We start from the raw sequence: 7,363 nt of genomic DNA, 5'->3' as shown, positions 1-7,363 counted from the left end.
GCTTTGTGATCAAATATTCAAACAAGCCACAAAAGCTTTGTTGACCTGAATGTACATCAGTCCACGGTAAAAAAAAGAAAAAAATAGGACTGTTGTCTCTCCCTATGAGTGCATTCTGCATTCTGTTAGGATCACTCCAAGAGTACACCGGGCAATCCTAAATAAAGGCTCGAAAGACTTCAAGGGTAACAGCAAAATAACTACAGAAGATTTTCCAAACCCTCAGACTACTATTATAAACACTGAACACGACTGGTGTTCATGGACCGACACCACGAAAGAAGCCACTGACGTTCTTTGTTTGCCAAAGAACACCTAGATGTTCCACAGTGCTTCTGGGGAAAATGTCAATGTCAGAACTGGAACAGGACAAAGAAGACTGCAAAAACCTCATCCCATTTGTGTAGCATGGAGGGTGCATCATTAGGCCAGAGGACATCCTCTGATCTTTATGGAAACAATGTATTCAGTCACATAAAAACATTTTACAGGAGAATGTAAGGGCAGCAGTCCATGACTGAAGAGACGTTGAGTGAAGCAATAACAGAGTAATAACACACCCAAAACAGACAAGTTTTGGAGTCCTGCCCTCAACACTATTGAGATACTGTGGCGTGACCTGAAGAGGGCTGTGCATGCAAGACTTTCCAGAAATATTGATGAAATGAAAAAAACTTGGAATGGTCCACAATTCCTCCTCAATGTTGTGCAAATCTTATTTAAAAGGGGGATATACAGGTTATTAAATCCAAGGGTTCACTTACTTTTTCTAGCCTGCACTGTGGACGTTCACTCAATTAGTGAAATACAACTCATGAACAGTACAAATGCAAATCGTAATGCACAGCAGAAATCACATTTTGCAAACTGGGTCGTCTTGCATACACAACTTTTTTTTTTGTCTATCCACAAATCTATGAGGCATGTTTTGGATATTAGTCCTGTGGTAAAATACATTCTCTATTTGGAAATTTTATAGATGGCAAAGTTGGTGAAATTTGAGAAATTAGGAATTAGGCTTGAATCCAGATTGGTTAGTAATGAAACACCACTGACTTTGTTGTTAAGTCCAAGACTTACATTTCAGATCACAGCTTATATTTTAGCTATTGTAACTTTACAAAAGCACATTTCTAAAAGTATTTTGGGGTATATTTGTAAATATCTTACATTAATATATCTTACATTTACATTTAAGGCATTTAGCAGACGCTCTTCTCCAGAGCGACTTACAAAAGTGCTTCACTGTTTACTCAGAAAATACCCTTATCCATTTTGTATTGGCTAGAATCCAAAAAATACCTCTGAGCTTAGACTCTACTAAATACAAAAGTCAGTATGGAGACCACAGCACTCAACACTACACTTCGCCCAAGTACTCTCAGAAGAGGAGGGTATTCAGTCTGCGTTTGAAGACAGCGAGAGACTCTGCTGTTCGGACACCCAAAGGAAGTTTATTCCACCACTTTGGTGCAGGACAGAAAAAATCCTGGACGCTTGTGGTTCAAGCAGAGCCATACTTGAAGCTCGAAGGACTCTTGGAACTGATTTGCATTTGACCATTCTTAAACATTTTAAGTAGATATTGATGCAGAATAAAAATCTCACTCCATTGACTGATTATCCAGATCACTCTGGGTTAATACATTTAACTGCAAAGGTGCCGTATCCATTACAGTGGTATGAGTTACAGTGTGGGAATTTACTGGGTTTTTGGTTTCATTTTCACTTTGACACACTTTTACATCCACATTCGCTGCCCTCTGGAGGAACTACTGAAGAACTGTAGATAAACAGAGATCCAACACTTTCTATTAAGCAAAAAAAAAACATACAGGACTGTTCTCAAAACCCGGTTCTTTTCTTGACCTGCACTTTTCTTGACCTGCACAATTTTCAAATACCTTATCCAAAGGTAAATCATCAAAGCATCCAAAATATGTCCACTGAAAGCACTGAGAAAGCAAGGAAGCAAATTCTCAGAGAAGTAAGACTCAGTTTTTCTAACCAGTAGCCATAGTATATTTTGTTTTGCATATCATGAGCGGAAAAAGGGCGACATTGGAAAGACAGGCCATGGCCCTTCTACATTCCTTCCATTACTGATGGCCCCAGTATGCCCAAGACCCAAGACACACAGGCAAACAGGAGCAGTAATGCAGGGTGGTCCTAATCCTAACTAGCCTTTGAGTATGTAGTATGTATTATAGGTAAGAGTGTCCAAGCTGAGGATCCTTAAAAACCATGATGCATACTTGGAACTGGTCAGTCTCTGAGTATGGTTTTGAGGGACACCATTGTCCCACAATGCCCCAAAGTATCCAAATGTTGGCATGGCAACACTTCATCACTTCCTGTTAGTATGCAGTGGATTAGTGCATTAATATTGAGTGTACTAACCTGTCAAACCTGCAGTACTAAGATTAGTATAGTCTACCTCTTGTAGTTAGAGGATTTACCCTCCCTGCTTGTTATTGGACCCCTGTCTGTTCCATGGCTTCATAGTTCTGTTACTATGAGGGACTGTCATGGGCTGGACAGCTCCCAAGTGGTCTCTGATCTCTGATGATAGTGAGTCCTTCACTATGGTATTATATATATATATATATATCCAATCTGAGCAGTTTTCAGAGTGAATTACGTACATAAACACACATAACCAACCTGAAATTGGAGAAACGGGTGAAATTAATTTATTAATTGATCATACTGACCACGCCCCCTCCTCCCCCTCCTCCCCCCGCGTGCTTTCGAGTCCGATCATTGACGCGTTGATGACGCTCGAGGCTGATTGTGAGCGCGCGCTGAAATGGAGCTCGGTGTTCGGTTCGGGTTCTGATCCGGTGGAAACCGTTCACACGTTAACCGACCGCTCCACCGACAAGCTGCTTTCTCTTCATACGGAGCCGTTTCTGGTTCAGCTGACCGCCCCCAGGTGTGTGACCCAAGCTGTGTCCAGGTGTGTCCATTTTCCAGGAGTGGCGGAGGGAAGCAGAGGGAGTACAGGTGCGGAAACTCTCCTGAGCAGATCTGTGAGGAGCCCATCGCTCCTATTCTACCAAAGAAACATGAGTAGAAACGCTAGAGGGCGCCAGAGACCGAGTCCTTACTGAATAGAGCTGAATGGAGCTGAACGGATAGAAGTGTTTATTAAATATTCATATTTTTATTCTTTTACTGGAGAATTATCTTCATTTCTGTAAATGTAGCTCATGAAAAATCACTGAGTGCTGACTGGCTGGTCAGCTGATCAGCTCACTGTGTGTCTGTGCTTCAGTGGAAATAAGACGGTGTTAAAAGTCCACTCTAAGTTTATTAGTGGAGTTTAAAGGAGTTTAAAATCTCTCAGCAGTGTTGAAATGTCTGATGTTGGTCTGTTTTGAGGAATCGAGCCGTTTCCTCTGTTAAAATCATCAATCCTACAAAACGAGACTCCACTAAATCTCCCCTCAACCCGTTTCCTCTGACTCGCACTGCAGCGCCCTCTAGCGTCTGAACCGAGCAGAGACACGTTTCTCCATGTCTATTTTTCTGTCTGTCCTTCCATGTTTATCCTGGCTGTCATTTGTCTGCTTGTCTTTCTACATGCCTGTCCTTCCACCTGTCTGTCTTTTTTCCTGTCTTTTCATCATTTTTTCCAACTGCCTGTCTATTCATCCTCCTGTCTGTCTGTCTGTCTTTTTTCCTGTCTTTTCATCATTTTTTCCAACTGCCTGTCTATTCATCCTCCTGTCTGTCTGTCTGTCTGCCTGTCAATCTGTATTTCTACTTGTCTGTCATTTGTCCGGCCTTTCTTTCCAAGTGTCTGTCTTTCCATCTATCTGTCCATCTCTCTGTCTGTCTTTCTGACTGCCTCTCATTCTACATGCATTTTAATGTTTCCTGTATTTCTCTTCAACTATGTCTTTTCATCTGTTTTATCAAACTGTCCATCTTTCTGTCTTTCTGCTTGCCTGTCTGTCCATCTAGTGGTCAGTTCTTCTGTCTGTCTTTCTCTCTGCCGTTTCATCTGTCATTCCCACTGCATGTCGTTCCATCTGTTTTATTAAATGTCTGCCTATCCATCACTCTGTCTTACTGCCTGCCTTTCTAACAGTCTGTCTTTCTGCATGTTTCTTTCCGTCTGTCTCTCTTTCATCTCAGTCTGTTGTTATTCCTGCCTGTCATTTCTGTTCTTTCCATATGTCTATCATTTTGCATATCTTTCTTTCAAACTGTCTGCCTTTCTACCTGCCTGTCTTTCCAGCTGCCCTCTAGCATCTGAACAATGTAGAAATTAATAAAGATTAAAGATGACAAGATTAATCCAGCGCTCATTAGAAAACTTCTGACTGTATATTTTCTGCAGGTACCTTTTTATCTGTCTGTCTTTCAACTTGCCTGTTTTTCCATCCCACTCTGTCTTTTGAGCTGTCTGTCTTCCCAACTGTCTGTCTTTCTTTCTAGCTGTTTGTCTTTCTGCCTGCCTGTCCTTTAAACACTCTTTCTAACTGTCTCTTGTCATCTGTTGTACCATCTCTCTTTCTGCCTGTCTGTCTGTGTTTCTGCCTGCCTGTCCATCTGCCTGTCTTTCCAGCTGTCCTTCCGTCATGCTTTCTGCTTGCTTGTCATTTCCCCTTTTGTCTTTCTCTCTCTCTCTCTCTCTCTCTCTCTCTCTGTCTGCCTGTATTGTCTTTCTTTCTAAATATCCAAATAAAATAGTAGTTAAACCTGTCTGCCTGCCTGTCTGTCTGTCTGCCTGACTTTTCATATCTCTCTTTTCAACTGCATGTCTTTCCATTTGTTTTTTCAACTGTCTGCCTGCCTGTCATTTCAACTACCTGTCTGTCTATCTGTCAGTCTTTTTGCCTGACTTTCCATGTCTTTCCATCATTTATTTAAACTGCCTGCCTATTTATTTTCTGTCTGTCTTTCTTTCTGCCTGCCTGTCAAATCAGGGGCAGTGGTGGCTCAGCGGTTAGAGCGCCGGGATATCGATAACAGGGTTGTGGGTTCGATTCCCGGGCTCGGCAAGCTGCCACTGTTGGGCCCTTGAGCAAGGCCCTTTACCCTCTCTGCTCCCCGGGCGCTGGAGTTGGCTGCCCACCGCTCTGGGTGTGTGTGTGTACTCACTGCCCCTAACACGTGTGTGTGTGTGAGTGTGTTCACTACCAGATGGGTTAAATGCGGAGGACACATTTCGCTGTACAGTCCACACTGTACAGTGACGAATACGTGCACCTTTATCCTTTATCCTTTTTTAAATCAACCGTCATTCCACTTCTCTTTCTTTGTATTTATCTTTCTGTCTTTCCAACTGCATGTTTTTCCATCTGTCTATCTTTCTTCAAGTCTCTCTTTCCAGCTCTCTGTCTTTCCAATTGTCTGTCTGCCTGGTGGTCTGTCTTTCCATCTCTGTGTTTTTGCTTGCCTGTCTGTCTATCTGTCTTTCTGCCTGCCTGTCATTTTAACTGTCTGTCTTTCTGACTGCTTGTATTATCTTTCTGACTACATGTCTTTCCGCCTGTCTTTCTTTCTTACCTGCCTGTCTGTCCATCCATCTGTCTGTCTATCTGTTTTTTCAACTGCCTGCCTATCCAGCTGTCTGTCCTTGCATCTGTCTGTATTTGAATTTAGTGTCTTTCTTCTCTACCTGCCTGTCTTTTCATCTGTCTGTGTCCATTTTCCACCTGTCTGTCTTTCCAGTTGTCTGTTTTTACAACTGTCTGTCATTCTGCTGGCCTGTATTTCAAATTGCCTTTCTGTATGTCTGTCTGTCTTTCAGCTTGCCTGTCTTTTTCATCTCTCGTTCCCACTGTCTTTCAAGCTGCTAGTCTTTCCAACTGTCTCTTTCCCACTGTTTCCAGCTATCTCTCCATCTGTCTGTCTTTGCAGCTGTCTTTCTGTGCCAGCAAGTCTTTCAAGTGGTTGTTCTTTTCATCTATATCCGTCTGTCTATCTGTTTGTCTTTCTGACTGCCTGACTTTTCATACACATCTGATTTTCCAACTGTCAGTTTCTCCAGCTCTCTATATTTCCAACTGCCTGTCTTTAATGAAATTAATAAAGATTAAAGATGCAATAAACAAGATTAATCCAGCGCTCATTAGAAAACTTCTGACTGTATATTTTCTGCCTACCTGCCTTTCTATCTGTCTGTCTTTCATCTTGCCTGTTTTTCCATCCCACTCTGTCTTTTGAGCTGTCTGTCTTCCCAACTGCCTGTCTTTCTTTCCAGCTGTTTGTCTTTCTGCCTGCCTGTTTCTCTCTTTCCAACTGTCTCTTGTCATCTGTTGTGCATCTCTTTCTTTCTGCCTGTCTGTCTGTGTTTCTGTCTGTCTTTTAAACTCTCTTTTTCCAGCTGTTCTTGTCTTCCGTCATGCTTTCTGCCTGCTTGTCTTCTCCCTTTTTGTCTTATCTCTGTCTGCCTGTATTGTGTTTCCATCTGTCTTCTTCCTTTCCTGTCTCTCCATCTGTCTTTCTGCCTGATCTCTCTTTCCAACTGCTTGTCTTTCCATTTGTTTTTTCAACTGTTTGCCTGCCTTTCATTCCAACTACCTGTCTGTCTATCAGTCAGTCTTTTTGCCTGACTTTCCATGTTTTTTCATCATTTATTCAAACTACCTGTCTATTCATTTCCATCTCTCTGTCTTTCTGACTGCTTGTATGAACTTTCTGACTGTCTTTCCAGCTGTCTGCCTTTCCAGCTGTCTATCTTTCAAATTTTTTTGTCTTTCTGCCTATGTGACCTTCTGTTTCTCTGCCTATATATCCATCTCTGTCTTCCCAGCTGTCTGTCTTTCCTGCTGCTGTGTCTCTAGTGTCTGAACTAAGCAAAGAAAATGCTTAGGATATTAATGGTTCAATAAACAATAATCCAGTACACTGTCTTTTCCACTGTTCGTGTTTCCAGCTGTATATTTTTCCAAATGTCGGCCTTTCTTCCTTCCTGCCTGACTATCATCTTGCGTGTCTTTCCATCCCAGCTGTCTTTTTCCCCAGCTGTCTGTCTGCTAGCTGATCTTTCAAATTGCCTGTCTGTCTGTCTTTCAATGTAGTGTCTTTCCAGCTGTTTATCTTTTAAACTGTCTGCTTTTCCAGCTGTTTGTCTTTCCCACTGTCTGTCTTTCCAGCTGTCTTTGAAACTGTCTGTCTTCTTCCTTTTTTCCACAGTCTTTGAAACTGTCTTCTTTCACAGTTGCTTGTCTTTACCAGCTGTCTATTTTTCCTGCTGTCTTTCATCTTGCCTGTCATCTTTTGCCTTGCTTTTCAACTTTCTCTTTTCCGCTATCTCTTCAACTGTCTGTCTCTCCACCTGTCTATTTTTTTCAACTGTCTGTCTTTCAAGCTGTATGTCATTCCAACTGTCTGTCTGTCTGCCAGC

The sequence above is a fragment of the Salminus brasiliensis genome, chromosome 15 (assembly GCF_030463535.1).
Source record: "Salminus brasiliensis chromosome 15, fSalBra1.hap2, whole genome shotgun sequence".
In the NCBI taxonomy this organism is placed as follows: domain Eukaryota; kingdom Metazoa; phylum Chordata; class Actinopteri; order Characiformes; family Bryconidae; genus Salminus; species Salminus brasiliensis.
Note: the sequence above shows the minus strand (reverse complement) of the source record.